Source organism: Erinaceus europaeus, chromosome 14, assembly GCF_950295315.1.
Source record: "Erinaceus europaeus chromosome 14, mEriEur2.1, whole genome shotgun sequence".
In the NCBI taxonomy this organism is placed as follows: domain Eukaryota; kingdom Metazoa; phylum Chordata; class Mammalia; order Eulipotyphla; family Erinaceidae; genus Erinaceus; species Erinaceus europaeus.
This window is the reverse complement of record NC_080175.1, coordinates 32655944-32672018: the sequence shown is the minus strand read 5'-3', so window position 1 is coordinate 32672018 and position 16075 is coordinate 32655944. Positions and strand designations below refer to the sequence as shown.

The 16075-nt window shown below is 42.8% G+C and overlaps 1 protein-coding gene and 1 long non-coding RNA gene across 2 annotated transcripts in view; one reads left to right on the top strand and one right to left on the bottom strand.

Moving 5' to 3' along the window:
• EGFR (epidermal growth factor receptor) overlaps positions 1-16075 on the top strand; it is a 210137-nt gene that overhangs the window by 115182 nt on the left and 78880 nt on the right. The gene's annotated exons all lie outside the window — the stretch shown is intronic.
• Positions 181-8367, bottom strand: LOC132532776 (uncharacterized). The gene is made up of 3 exons (XR_009544698.1): positions 7713-8367; positions 7328-7430; positions 181-801 (listed from the first exon to the last, which is right to left on the bottom strand). It is a non-coding gene; the product is annotated as an uncharacterized LOC132532776 (long non-coding RNA).

Sequence of the window (16075 nt, the reverse complement as noted above, 5' to 3'; positions counted from 1 at the left end):
TCGTCCACTGTTGACAGAAGGGCCACTGGAACAGCAGGGGACACACTCACAGGCTTCATATCCCATCCACAAGTTCCCTCCAGATGCCCAGGCTGCTGTTGTCATTCAGTAATTCATTTACTTTGAATCCACCAATTACAAGCACTTCCTGCGGGCCCTTCCCTCTCCTTTCTAATTCCATTCCTACAATAACAGTGCCAGAGTCTTTGGTGTGTTGTTGGACTGGTTGGCACCTGGATTGTGTAACAGGAGTGGAAAATGACATCAGTAAGGTTTGTAATCTTCAGAGCAATCATGCTTTGTTATAATGCTATGTCTTAATGGCAGCCAGTCCTATATATGAAAATGTGTGTGTGTATGTGTGTGTGTGTGTGTGTGTGTGCATCCATGCACATATACACTCACACAGGCCTGCACACTTAGGTCATGTGGCAAAAGTATTTTTTTAAATTTATTTATTTATAAAATGGAAACACTAACAAGACCATAGGATAAGAGGGGTACAATTCCCAACACCAGAGCTCTGTATCCCATCCCCTCCCCTGATAGCTTCCCTATTCTTTAAACTTCTGAGAGTATGGACCCAGGGTCATTATGAGGTGCAGAAGGTGGAAGGTCTGGCTTCAGTAATTGCTTCCCCACTGAACATGGGCATTGACAGGTAGATCCATACTCCCAGCCTGTTTCTCTCTTTCCCTAGTGGGGCAGGGTTCTGGGGAAGCGGAGCTCCAGGACACATTGGTGAGGTCATCTGTCCTGGGAAGTCCGGTTGGCATCATGGTAGCATCTGGAACCTGGTGGCTAAAAAAGAGTTAACATATAAAGCCATACATATTGTTGATTAATCATGAACCTAAAGTCTGTTATATTGCAGATAACGGTTTGGGGTCTCTGTTCTGGAAACAGTTAGTAGGTCTATTTTAGGTATATTCCAAAGGACCCATGACTTTATTAGTTTTTGTGTGAGCCTGACATCTGATATGCAGATGGACCCAGGTTATTTTCTAGGGAGATAGATGATGTCATGGCTGCTGGAAAAGGGGTTAGGAAGCTGGATCAGGCAAGAGAGTAGCTCCCAAATATGGGAAAAGTATATTAGTATTATTGACTATAAACCCCTTCAGTTTGATCTGGGGCCCACATTCAGCATAGGAGCCTATGTAAATACTGCATCCCTGTAGGTTGGCAAAAGTATTTCTGAGCAAAGGAATTTAAACCAGAATTGGGGGAAAATGTGGGTTTATGGTTATTGTAATCATCATAATTGACACCTGGAAACAACTTGATTATAATCTACCTATTAAGAAAAAAAATCCTAGAAAAAGAACATTTGGCAGCACAGATTCAAGAAAGTCACTTTTTTTTTTTTTTTCATGCAAGTCCCTGCAATATTCTGGTAGCCCTCTCAATTCTCCCTTCATTGTCTGCTTCTGCTCTAAGCAGGTGCCTGAGCTCTCTGCAAACACACTCTCCAACAGTGCACCTTACACAAAAAACCCAACAGCCTCACAACCCCCTTTGTGCAGACCACACCAGAGGGGCTATGAAGGGTCTGGACCAACTGGTCTCCTTCACACACTCTGCCACCCTCTCAGGCTGCCCACTGAGAGCCCACGTTCCTGACAGGGAGTCTCTTTCTCCTGGACAGCTGCTTTTCTGATAGCAGATGAATATCCTAGAATCTTTGTTTTGTTTTGTTTACGTATTATTGGATAGAGAGAAACTGAGAGGGGAGGAAGAGATAGAGGAGAGAGACAGACACTTGCAGCTCTAATTCGTCAGTTATGAAGCTTTCCCCTACTCAGAATGTGTCTGTCTTGTTCTCTGTGGCCTTTCATTCTCAAGGCTCCAAGTTCCCGTGACTGGTCTCACTGATGATAGATGCAGCTCACCCTCTTTCTCTGCTGTCTCGAGATGACGTGTGTTGCATGCAGCTCTTAGGGGCACTGGGCACTGGGCACCTATAACGGGAACTTCTGCATCACTGGGGTTTGTGCTATCTTAGTAGAGGTTATCTGAATGTTTTCAAAAGTGCTTTTGTTTGTTTGTTTGTTTGTTTTTTGTAATTTGCCTGCAGCCATTGCAAGCTCCATCTTCTCTGGGTTAGCCTCACCTCTTACATTGCCTTGACATTCCTTCCATTATAACCATTCTCATGTTTGTTCTCCCTAGAAATCTAATGATGAAGATTAATATAAATGATCCATACTCACAGTTGAATAACTTTCCTACAGTGTTTTTAAAGATATTTTTTATTTATTTTGCATAGAGACAGAGAAATTGAGAGGGAAGGGAGGGAGAGAGAGAGATACATTTGTACAGCACTTCTTCACCACTCTTGAAGCTTTTCCCCCCTGCAGATAGGGGTCCTTGAGCCTGGGTCCTTGTACATGGTAACGTATGCCCTCAACCAGGTGCACTACCACCCAGCCCCCTTGAATTTATCACTAGAGTCTTTTGCATCCTCTTGGATGAAATTTGAGGACAACATCTCCAGTGAGATAAGCCAAAAAGAGAAGGGTGAATATCATTTGTAAAGGGGACTTAATAAAGTAGGGAACAGAGAGGGAGAGCACAAAGGACTTTGCTTTGCACCAAAGCAAAGGACTCTGGGGAGGGCGAGGGAGAGAGGATAGGGAGAAAACCTTGGGGACCTAGTATATAATGAAATTGCACACATGTCAGACTGCACTATAAAGCATTAATGCCCACAATTAAAAAGTAGTTATATCTATTGATAGCATTTTTAATGCCAATGAAATAGCAAGAGTCTTGGGTAGCATCTAAGCCCGGGAGTCAGACAGACTTAAGGATATGAATATTACGCTCACCTGCTGAGTAACTACATCTTACACTTCAACTTCTCCTTTTGTAAAATTGTGGCCAGTGGTAGTATTGAATGAAAATCAAATGATATTGTATTTGCAAACAACCAGGCATTGAGGCATGCAAGAGTTAACATGGCATGTTGTTCACACCCTGCTCCTTACAGATTATTGTCTCATTTTACTAGAGATTTTTGTTTGCTGCAGAAAAGCTTGCTTTGCTTAGCAAAGCAGAAGGGTTGTGTATGACCCTGGACCACAACCAAAACCAAGACTGACCAACTGATGTGTGGTCTTCTTTTGCTTTGTTTTCTTCCTAGATAATATGAATTTTCATAGTTTTCCCATGGCCATTCCTGAAATCATAGAGGATAACATGTAGAGGAGAGCTTGGAAGTTCTCCAGCCCAGCAATTCACTTCACTAAGACCGTAGCTGAGCCTCAGAGAAGCAGAATGTCTTCCAAGACCCTCCAGGCAGCCAGCTCACAGCTCTTCCCGCCCCACCTTGATTCTGGTGTTAGTGCTACTTCTTTGGTGTCCGCTGCCTCAAGAAGTCTGGTTTTAAGCAACAGTAAGGATGCAAATCATTCCTGACTTCCCTTTCCTGCTGTTTCCAAATGGCTTATCATAAACCCCCAAAGATTACTGTGAACACCCCTCCCCCATCCCATATGACTAGCTACTCAGCACATGCGAAGGGAAATGTATTTGCTCTCAGGGTTCCAGTGGTTTACAAAGTGGGATAGGGAAGTGGTTAGATGTTTTCTTCCCACTTTCTCAGATCAGTCCCTGTTTATTGAATGAGCACGTGAATGGATGAGATTCTGCAGCACCCAAAGAGAGGAGAGAGGTTGCATTTCCTCTGGGAAAACCCAACTTTCTAAATCCCACATTTGGTGAGCATGTTAGAGTGAAGCGGCAAAAAGCAAACAAGGCAACGTATCAAAACGGAAGGACTTTTGGTCATGGCTGTGGCTGCCAGGGGACATCTGATTCTAGAAAAAGACAGCTTTGAGTGAGGGGAGAATCCCCAGAAGCATGCCCTCCCTGACTGCAGGAGCTCTCAGGAGCTCTGTAACCCTCCCAGACACAGCACAGAGGGCTCTTGCTGAGAGCGCTTGATGGCCGTTTTTTCAAACCCTCAAGCATTCTGCACATGTCCTCCACAGAGCCTGCAGGAAACCACATCTCTGTGGTTTGTGTGTGCGTGTGTGCTGTGATTGTGAGAGTTGTGGTCAGTGGTCAGAAACCACTGGTTCAGTGTGAAGTCTTGGGACTGCTAAAATCAGATTTTGCAGACAGAAACTGAGCAGGGATTTCAGTCAGGACATTAGCAGTCAGACCAGGAAACAGGTTAGTTTGGTACATAAACCTGTGTGCAACTGGACCAGGAACATTTTATAATTCTTCACAAAGATGAAGAACATTTTACCCAAATAGGGACAGAGACCATCCAGACTCAGTGTCTGTAAGGTCCAAGTGAGAAGTTCATTGTAATCACACTTCTGTGTTTTAGTTTTGTTTTTTTTTTTAAGATTGTCTTGATCTTCTCTCTCTCTCTCCCTCCTTTTTTTTAAAGCATAAATTTTAGTTATTTACTTTGCTGAGAGAGATACAAAGAGAGGGGGGGAGGAAGAGAGAGAATGAAACCAGAACACTGCTCAGCTCTGCTTTACGGTGGTGTTGGGGATTGAACCTGAAACCTCAGAGCATCAGGCATGAAGGTCCATAACCATTATGCTGTCTCCCCACTTCATTTTAGTAACTTCTAACATGTCAAGCACAAGTAAAATATTTGTGAATTAACCCTTTGTCTTCATGAAGTGCTCAGAAGGATGTGACTTTGATTTCAGAGAACTAGAAGCTAGAGCAAGGAACTGGGAGTTGGGGTGGGCTGATAACTGAGGATACTGTATCAAGGACTGCTATAAAAAGAACTGGTCAAAAGAGGACTCTGAACCCCAGTTCCACTGAGACCTGAAACTTTTGTGACATGGAGCCTTTGTTTTTATACCATCACTGAGAGGGAAGAGATTCTGGAGAACACCTGAGGAAGTCAAGCCCACTTCCGCTTATTTGTAAGGGAGGAGGGGCAAGGAGAGACAACTATGATCTCAGTTTTAATCATTAGTGGTATATAGAGAACTGAAATAAATGAATGTAGAAGAAGAAATCATATAGTCAACCCATAACTATGACCTTGGGAGAGCTATGGAGGTTACAGAACAATGGTAGGAACAGAACTCTAGTGGTGGGAGTGGTGTGGAACTATACCCCTATTATCTTATAATTTTGTAAATAACTATTAAGCCCACCCCCACCCAAAAAAGTAGGTAAGCTTGGGTCCATATTCCCAGAGGGATAAGGAATGGGGAAGCTATCAGGGGAGGGGATGGAATATGGAGATCTGGTGGTGGGAATTGTGTGGAGTTGTACCCCTCCTATCCTACAGTTTTGTTAATGTCTCCCTTTTTAAATAAAAAAATTAATAAAATTTTAAAAAGTAGACCAGGACCCCAATGGGGCAAGGGTTTGCCTTCAAGTATGGGGATGGGTACTAGCAAGTTCAGGAGACAGAAGGCCTGTGAGCCTGTGAGCTTGTGAGCCAGTCACTCCGAAGTCCCAGAGGAGACCAGGCAGTGGCACACCAGGTTGAGTACACACACTGCGGTGTACAAGGACCCGGGTTTGAGGCCCTGCTCTCATTTGCAGCAGGGATCCTTCAAGAGCAGTGAAGCACAAGTACTGCAGGTAATTCTTTCTCTCTCTCTCTCTCTGTCAATATTTTTATTTATTTATTATTGGATAGAGAAGAAAGAAATTGAGAGGAGGAGGGACAGAGAGGGAAAGCAACAGAGAGAGACATTTGCAGCTCGTAAAACTTTCCCCCCTGCAGGTGGAGAACAGGGGCTTGAACCTGGGTCCTTGGGCACTGTAATGTGTGTGCTTAACCAGGTGCAGCACCATCTAGCCCCAGTCTCTCTCCTTCTCTATCTTTCCCTCCCCTCTCAATTTCTCTCTGTCCTATCAAATAAAAGAAAAAAAGAAAAGAAAAAATGAGTTCCAGGAGGGATGGACTTGTCACATTGGCACTGAGACCCAGTAATAACCCTGATGGCAAAAGAAAAAGAGAGAGAAAGGAAGAGAGAAGAGAAGAAGGAGGAGTAGGAAGAGGGGAAGAGAAAATCAGTCCCAGAGCAAGTGCTGTGGGCCAGTAGTAGGGTCATAATCTGGGGGGGGGGGGAGTGTTGGGGGTGCAAGGACAGGTGGCTCAGGGCTCAATACTCAAACAGCAATGCTGAATATAGGAAATCAGCCTGCCCACCTGAAATGTTACTCAAAATCTCTCCCATGTTTTTTTCTTAGCACCGCTTAAATTGATTCACTTTTAAAGCACAAACTTGAAACTGTGTTTATTATTGCAAAGGAAGGAAGGAAGGAAAAAAGGAGGAAAGAAAAGGGAGTCAGGCGGTAGCGCAGCGGGTTAAGTGCAGGTAGCACAAAACTCAAGGACTTGCGTAACGATCCTAGTTCGAGCCCCCAGCTCCCCACATGCAGGGGGGTCACTTTGCAGAGGGTCACTTCACAGGCGGTAAAGCAGGTCTGCAAGTGTCTATCTTTCTTTTCCCCTCTCTGTCTTCCCCTCCTCTCTCCATTTCTCTCTGTCCTATCCAATAACAACAACAATAGTAACTAAAACAATAAAACAAGGGCAACAAAAGGGAAATAAATAAATAGTAAAAAAAAAAAAAAAAAAGAAATGTTATTTTTTCCCCAGCTCCAGTGGAAGCATCATTATTCACCTTTTTTTCATTGTGTATGTGATTTGACAAGAATAGGAAAGCTAGAAAATTTATGTTAACTAATAATGGCTAGTTTTTGGAAAAAGTTCTTTAATAATGTGTATCCAGTACTCTTTTCTTCCACAGTTTATATACTTATTTACAAACCTTATCCCACAGGATGAAAGATCCAGAACTGAGTGTCAAGCTCTCCCTGTCTTTGATATAATAGGATATGACATAAGTGCCTGATATCAGTGCAGCCTTTGGAGCTTTAAAAAAAAAATGTGTGAGGGTTGTAGTTCATATACTTGGAAGTTTGCCAAGAAAGTAGATCTTCAGTGTATACACACACACACACACACACACACACACACACACACACTAACTGCATGAAGTAATGGATGTGTTAAGTGATCGTGGTAATCATTTCACAATGTGCACATATATGAAATCACCATGTTTGGGGACCGGGCTGTGGTACACCCAGTTACGCACACATGCTATATCATCATGTGGATCCTAAATATATGCAATTTTTGTTGGTCAATTATCCCTCAGTAAAACCAGGAGAAAATAAAATGGCAATTGTACTGGCTCAGATGTACTTCTCCAATAAATGCTTAATATTTGGACATTAGAATGTCAGCATAATTAGAGATGGCCAACTTTATCCCAAAATGTGAGGAGAGGCTGTCATTGTTCATTTCTTCTCTTACCTAGTGTCTGCATTTCTTCAGAATATAGTCTTCCTTTTTTGACCACTCCATTGAAACTCATCTGGGAAAGGCCCAAAGGACCAACTTAAGAATAAGGGATAGTCTGGGGAAACATAAGGTAAAATTAGACTGGGGGTAGCATATTGCACCAAAGCAAGGGATTCTGGGGCAGGAGGGAGAGGGTTAAGGGATATTGGGGTCCTAGTGTATCTCCTAGACACTACTTAATGGGGAGATGAGAGGGTATGCCTATGTGTTAAAGGCTATAAAGACTATACTATAAACCATTAAACCCTCAAGTTTAAAAAAAAATAAAAGGGAGGAAGAAAGGAAGGAGGGAGGGAGCTAACCACTGTCTCTGTGTGCTGCCTAGCACATGCCTTACCTTTCCTTATCTGACTTCTCCCATGGCAGCAGTGATAGTGTACATCAACATTTGTCTCCACCCTTTGTAGTTGTCTAGTTTCCCTCGGCATCTCCTCGTTACCATTCAGACAGGCTTTCTTCTACATTAGATCTGCTCTATTTCAATCACTGACCACAATGAGGCTCCTCCCTAGTGCCTGCTGCATTGCCTTTGAGTCAACATTTAAATAAAATCCACCTGAGTGAGACTGGTTAAATTCAGGTGTGGGATCTTTTTGTTTCTTTGAGTCTTGGTAAGCAGGCTCCTCTTACTTCAGGTTCTCTTTCTTGTGACAGTACCTCTCTGAATTCAGGCACTGTCCCTCCTGGCCTGAGAAACACAAGCAGACTGACTTGTTAAACACTTGCTCTTTGAAACTGGGGGACTCCACTCCACCCCTTGGCTTGTATGTGTCTGTCCATACAGGCACTGCCAAGGGTACTTGCTTGTCACTCCTTCTGCTTCCTGGTATTGCGTTAGGCTGACTCAGCTCACACACAGGTGTTGAGCAACTTCATGAGTGGCCAAAGGAAGTGCATTCCTGGTTCCACAGTCATTTCCATCCTTGCACTGGAAAGACATTCACTTGTGTGAGGAAGAGAATGTTCAACAATACTGAGGACACTAATGTGGAAATGGCCGTTGAATGGTCTCTTTCCCCATTCTCCAGAATCTGCTCATCACGGGTGAGCAGAGACACAGCAGCATATAACATTTTATCTTCTGTTCCAGCATCGACATGAGGGCAAAGGCCTCTCTGTGTGTGGCCACAGGCAAAGGGCCCTGCATATTCAGAACCCAATAAACATTTGATGAATGATCACAAACTAATTCATTCTTCTCTGAACACTATTGGCACATTTTAAAAAGATACATTTGGAGTGGAAGCTGCTCATCAAGCTACATCTTTCTATTATTATTTCATTTTCCACTGGTTATGGTGTCTTTAGACTTAAAAGGCATTGTTAATCTTGTCTGTAAGAAGAAATTTTGATGGGAATGATTCAAATGGCACAATGTTTAGAAACTTGCCAGGTGTCATTTCTGAGAGATTAGATAACTGTTTTCTTGTAGAGTGAATTGCCTGTTTGTTACAAGTTAAGACTTTGCTGGGCTGGTTTACAGGACCAAGTGGAACGAGATAAGTGAAACTTCTAGTGAGAGGTCATCTGTTTTGAAAGCAGGGAAGATTCCATGAGCCAGATCCAAGTGTTGCAACATCGGGAAATGTCTCAGACTATGCAGGGTAACAAAACCCCCAGCTTAAAACAAGACTATTTCACACTGTCATCTTTGGGAAGTGCTTCTGAGTGGTCATCAGTAAATTTGGAACTCAAATTCACCTAGCAGAGGAAAAGTGAGCGCTTTTTCTCAGGATTTCCCAGGAAAAGGCTATAGCTTCCTCCTGCTCTTCCAGAGATAGTTTCATGGAGGTAGAGCAAAACATACAGCACTGTCCAGTGTACTTCCCTTTTTCTTGGGTTAATGGCATCACCATTGTAAGATATCTTGGGCATCCATGAAGCAGAGAACCAATGAGCTTTTGCCCTTCTGGAAATTTCATTTGTCCCAATAACCAATTAGCTGCTGCCAGGCTTCCTACCCGTCCACCTTCCTCTCTGTCCTTGCCTCCTAGACACCACCACTCCAGGCTCAGAATATCACTACTGAAAATAGTCCAAAAACACAACAGTCTGCTTTTGGTTGGTTTTTGTCTTTTATTAGATCACTGAGATTTTCTAGGAAGCTTCGATTAACTGAACTTTATATCAGAGAAACTTCGCATCCGAATGAAAGATCATTTATGCGTTACAACTAGTTAAGTGCTGTGATTGATTTAGTCATCTTCCAAGTATATTTGTCACCCTTGTGTCTTGCTGCCCTGGCTGGGGAATAAGGAGCATCCCAAGAGGTGCATTCTATGTATGTGGCTCCTTTCTATCCAGTTCTCTCAATTTGTACTGTACTGTGGACTAGAATATAGATTGTGATATTATCCATGGATACTTAGAAAATTTTAATAGGCATGTTCTCTTTTTTAATATTTTAATAATTTATTTGTTATTGGAGACAGAGAGAAACTGAGAGGAGAGGGGGAGAGAGACCTGCAGCACTGCTTCACCATTCATGAAACTTTACCTCCTGTAGGTGGGAGGGGAGAGGGACCAAGGACTGGCAGTGAAGTAAGTCTGCAGGTGTCTGTCTGTCTCTTCCTCCCTCTCTATCTCTCCCTCTCCCTCAATTTCTCTCTGTCCTATTCAATAAAATAGAAAGGAAAAATGGAGGGGAGCAGTGGATTTGTAGTGCTGGCACCAAGCCCCAGTGACAAACCTGGTGGTAGTAAAACAAAGGCAAAAACAGAAAGGTGTATTCTCTACCCAGTATGTTACCAGAGATCCTCTTCCTTTGCTTTTCTCCTCTGCACAGCTTCAAGCAGTGCCTCACAATGCCTGAAGTTCAAGCATCAAGTCCTCCAGGAGGATGTTATAATGGGGTCCCCTTTTCCTCACAACTAAATATTCCCTACCTGAGATGTTACTCAGAATAATTCCCCAGCAGGTCACACTGGCTCTACCGTCAACTGACTTCCTTCAGGCAGAGGCCAGTGACAGTGCAAACAGGTACATGTAGATGAGTAGAACAGTACATTAATATTCACAGTAGTAAAGATCATGTTGAAATAATTCACACTTATCTATTTAACACTGATTATTCACTGGCATTTACTTCCTAATATCTCAATTTTTTAAAAAAAAATTTATTACCTTTATTTATTTATTGGATAGAGACAGCCAGACATTGAGAAGGAAAGGGGTGATAGAGAGGGAGGGAGATAGAGAGACACCTGCAACACTACAGAGCTTGCCCCTGCAGGTGGAGACTGGGGCCTCGAACCCAGATCCTTGCAGATTATAGCATGTGTACTCAAACAGTTGTGCTACCACCCAGCCCCTCCATTTGTTGAAAAGTATTTTTAGATCATTTTATTGAGGAAATAATGGTTTTCAAGACTGTTGTTGGCACTTAGGCACAACCTCTCAACTCACCTTAGTAGATGTCCACATACCTCTCCTGCCACCCACCCAAGTCTTTCTCCACCATCAGGCCCTGGGTCCCCAATGCATGTTTGTCTCTTGATGATAATAATTATACCAAGGCTTATCTGTGTTCACCAAAAGCCCACAAGATGAAGTCATGGATCTCTTTGAAGCTACAGGTGTGCACTTGATGGATCATTGCACAGTGGCAATGATCTACTTACCCAGTTCCCACTATGTTTCCAGTTTCTGTCTTAAATTTTTGTCTGGAATAATATGTTATAGTCGCTTCATGGAGTCGCCTAAAAAATTTCAGAGTAATTTATTGTCTGGTGGTGACATTGTAGTCAAAGTCAGGAAATGACAGGCACATTCTTTGGCACAGAAACATCTATTCGTGCACTTAAGAACTGTCTCTTCAAATTTTATACATTATGATCAGTGGTATATCCCTTTATAAAATATTTTTTAAAAGTATAACTCATATTTCTGCTTCAGATTATATGCCCTGAAAAGGATGTATTCTTTTTTACAAGGCTTTTGATCTTTCCTTACTTTCTAGTGTAATCTGTGCATAAATGCATTTCTTTTTATTTTTTTCCCTTCAGTTCTATTGATAATAGTTGTTTAGATCAACAAGAGGAATGTTAGAGAAGTTTCAACAGAAAATCATATCACCAGTACAAAAACATAAATGTATGTCTGTATACTTGAAGTCTGCCTTTGTAGAGTGTTCTCAGGGTCTACTTGTGTACACAAACACAAACAATTGTAAACAGTCATCTGAGACTCATCACCTACTTCATCCGTGTGATGTTGCAAGAGAAGCTTTAGTCCTACTGAGTCTTACTGATAGAAATGTTCATTAAAACCTGTGATTTGTTTGAGAGGATGAAGTGTCAGAGCACAGATCAAAATATGTGCAGAAGGCTAGAACAGCTGACCTTTCCCAATTCAAACCTAGGATGAAAGGTGTGTTTGTGTGTTTAAAGTCTAATCATAAGAGAACACAAAGAAAATGGATGTCAAGAAGGATGTAGCTTAAATCAAGGGAGAAAACTCTGCTCTAGACCAGTCGTGTTTTTAAAATGTCCAGACTTGTAGGTATTTTCCCTGTGTGTTATTGGCATGAAATGTCTCTGTGACATTCCACAGGCTTCAATCAAGTCCAAGAACTTTGCATCAGCATACTTTACCAATATTTATAATTTTCCATTCTTCACCAGGTTTATTCAGTGGCATATGGTAGAGAGAAAATAATCCTTAATTATAGGTCACCATTAAGAGCACATAATTTAAAAATAGAATGGCTTCTATCTTTGTAAGATAACAATTGCAGTGTTTGAAAATGATGAAGTACTGTGTGTAGCTCCATCTTCCTTAGTGAGAACAGTCACTGGGTACTGCCAAAGCTGAACTTGTCACCAGCAGCCTACAGTCCCAGCCCTAGAGTGCTGGTTCTCTCCCCTAACCTAACACATTCTGTTCTAGGGTGGCAGTTCTTTGTTGGGAAACCTCTCTGCCTATGTTGATAAATACATTTGTTTTTTTACAAAAAATACATTTGATCGATTTGTTTTGTTTTGAGAATGGCTAGGATCTCCTGCCTTTGGACTGTCTCCAAGCATAAGGCATGGATTCACATCTGTTGTAAGAAATAATCCAGATAGGTCTCATGTGCTTTTTACCCAGTTTTCCTTATGGAGGTCTCTTGCATCACAGCCAACAAGGATGTGCTGACAGACAAGGTCAGGACATTTCCATCACCTAAAGCCCCTCAGGTTCCCTCTGCAGGCCTGCCCACTTATGTTGCCATCTCAGTCCTTGTCCAAAAGGTAGGCATTGTTAAACACAAATCTAAGCATGTTTCTCCTTGTTTGAAATCTGTCAGCAGCCTTTAAGATGGAATCTCAGATGTTTAATAGCAAGTCCTGGAGCTAAACCCCTCCCTGCCACTTGACCTTGGTCTCTCAGCTTCCTCCCACTAAGCTTCTGTCCAACCATGAAGCCTTTCATACTCAGCTCCTCCTGCAAAAACCTCCAAGCTCCCACACACTCAACCAAGCTCTTCGAGAATTGCTTGGCTCAGCGGTCACCCTCAAGGAATCTTTCCGTGATCTCAGATTGGGTCAGGAGGTGTCTGTGCTTTCAGAACATTGCACAGCCAAAAACACAGCTGCACTTCCATATAGTGTGGCCCCATGAGTGGACGGCTCTCTTGTCCAGTGACTGTTAGCTTCATGAGGCAGGAGCAGTGTTAAGCCTTTAACCTCCACCGTGCCAGATATTGACATTAGGATGATGATGATGATGATAATGGTAATGACTGTGATGGTGATGCAGACAACTTTTAGAAACTAGGCACTGTTTTTACAGCTCTTAATAAATTAATCCTTAGCTATCATCTTCCAAAGGGGCAAGTCACAAATATTGCCTAAAGTTAACTCTTTACAGAACAATACAAGGAGAGGCCCGGACAATGGCACACCCGGATAAATGCACATACTACTAAGTGTAGGGACCCCTGTGAGGATCTGGGCTTGAGCCCCTACTCATCACTTGCAGGGGGTCGCTTCACAAGCAGCAAAGCAGGTCTGCAAGTAACTGCCTATCTTTCTCTCTCCCTCTCTATTTCCCCCTCCTCTCTCAATGTCTTTCTGTCTTATACAACAAAATGGAAAAAGTGGCTGCCAGGAACAGTGGATTCACAGTGCAGGCACTGAGCCCCAGTGATAACTCTGGAGGCAAAGAAGAAAAGAACAGTACAAGCAAGTTATTTATACATATTAAACATGCAAAACAGTTAGCTATAAGCAATACAGGTGATTGTTTCTGAGCAAGAAATACTATGTGGGAGTGAGACTGCTAACTGTTTATAATTATATGTATTATCTATTAGAGAGGGAAAATTTCATCTGATGCAGAGAGAGAGAAATCAGAGCATCACTCTTGTTTATGTGGTGCCATAATCAAACTGCAAACCTCAGGAAAGCAAGTCTACCAGGGCCATAATCCCCTACCCGGCAAGAGAAACTTTGTATAACTATTTAACTCTGAATATGTCACATAAAACTCAGTATAGAGGGACTAAGGCCCCCAGTTGCCATCTGCAAGGGCAAACTTCATAGTTGGTGAAACAGTGCTACAATTCTCCCTCTCTCTTGTTCTCTCTCTCTCCCTCCCTCCCTCCTTCCTCTCAATTTCTGTCTTATCAAATTAAAGTATAATTAAATACAAATAAAAACTCACAAAGGAAAGAAAAAACTTAATTAATCCTTGCATTGTCTCCATGAAGAAGGCACTAGCCACCTTCAATTTGCCAGAGATGACACCATTCATGCTCTGTTGAGAATGGTAGCTGTCTTACCCAGTGGACAGACTCCATGTCATCGACCTCCAGGCCCAGAAAGAAGGTGCTTAGTGAACCCGCTGAATGGATGATAAAGGCAGTGTTCCCAGTCCTGGATCCAATCAACAACTTACAGAGGAGCCCTGAGTTTTTCAGAAAGTACTAGGGGCCTTCATTCTAGTGTCCCTGGTTCTCAGCAATTTCCTTACTAGCTTGATTTTTAGAAAATATTTTTAAGTTTTAAGTAGGCACGAAATAAAAAGCTTAGATTATTTGTAAGTGTAAACTGCAAAGTGCTTTGCAAATGTTATTCTGTTTGTGGGAGGACAAGTGAGACATTTCTTTCATGAAAAGGACTGTGGGATTTGAGGTGTTAAAATGACTTGGGAATTGTACTATAAAATAGCCACAAACATCCAGCAAAGCCTAAACACCCCTGTTTAACCTCAAATGAACACTAAGTAATGACCACACAGACTTAGGTAGGGAAAGTATATTTCTAATGGTGAAAGCCATTGCCCAGTGAAAAACTAATTTCTTTTGTAATTAATGGCTTTCCCCATCAACACCCCAGTATTTACTCTTAATTGTTATACAATATATTCAGGTTTGTGTTTCTTTTGCAAATCGAGCTAGCATTTTAATGAATGGCTGAGATCTACTACCCAACCTTTGGACTGTTTCCAAGCATAAAATTGCAATTCCAGATAATTCTGCCACAAAGATCTGGGTCTCATTAGGAGGGCGGGAATCTGGGAGGTGACCCAGTCTGGCCTTCCCCGACCAACAGCCATACTTTTTCCAGTTGTTCTACAAATGGTTTGATTTTTTAAAAAGCAACCCTAATAATTGATGTGATTTTTCCATGAAAGGAAGTGTTCCCACACTTTTCCAGAGGGGAGGCATCTCAAGCCTTTCTCCTTGATGCTCAAGTTCCACCCCCTCACCCTCACCGCTGCCCACACAACATCTGTAGCTCTGGAATTCAAAGCACAAACTATTATACACGTTAACTGAACTCACAAAAGAGGGCTTGTGTAGAAAACTTTCTCGGCTTTCAGGGAAAACAAATCTGGTTTTGAGGGGCCCTTGAGCAGAGTGGAAATCATTCACTGGAAGGCCCTCCTGGAGCCCCCCCCCACCAGGGGTCACCCTTTCTGCTCTCACCCCACTCCCATTCTCTGTAGAAACTAACATTGTGCCAGAGTCAACAGCCAGAGATGAGCTCTGGGAAGACATCAAGCCCACGCTCCGTTTTTGTTTCTCTGCTTACTGGCCCCAATAGCCACGTTGTCAGTATAAAAGGCCAAAACAAAACAAAATAAAAGATCATACATACAAACAAAAGAAATGTTTTCAACTAGAGATCGAGAGATGTCCCTCAACAAGACCCAGGCTTCCAGCCTTGAGAGGCCCTTGAACACCACCCTCACAGTGCAGCGGCTCTGCAGGGACATGCAGGGCCCCAGGTTGCCAGGAATGACTTTATCTCCGTAGACATGTTCTGTCAGATTGAATGGAGGTAGCCAGAGAGGTCAGGCTTGGCATAGAAACAGATGAAAAAGCTTCCCATCTCCTGGAGTGAGTGCTGAGCCTGGATCTGGTACTTAGATGTATCATGGGGAGAAGCAGCTTTCACTGTAGTGGTTCTCAGACCCAGGGACTTGGCTCCAGCTCCACCACATAAGCTGCTACTCCTTTCCTGTAATTGCCTGGGGCAGTTAGTATCTTGTAGACTTAACCCTCAGGAACAAGTGGGCTGGATTTCTCTTTCTGCCGAAGATCCCCGGTCACTCCCCTTAAAAGTTAACCCGTGGGTGTCAGGCGGTAGCACAGCGGGTTAAGCGCAAGGGGCACAAAGTACAAGGACCAGCGTAAGAATTCCGGTTCAAGCCCTGGCTCCCCAACTGCGGGGGAGTCGCTTCACAGGAGGTGAAGCAGGTCTGCAGGTGTCT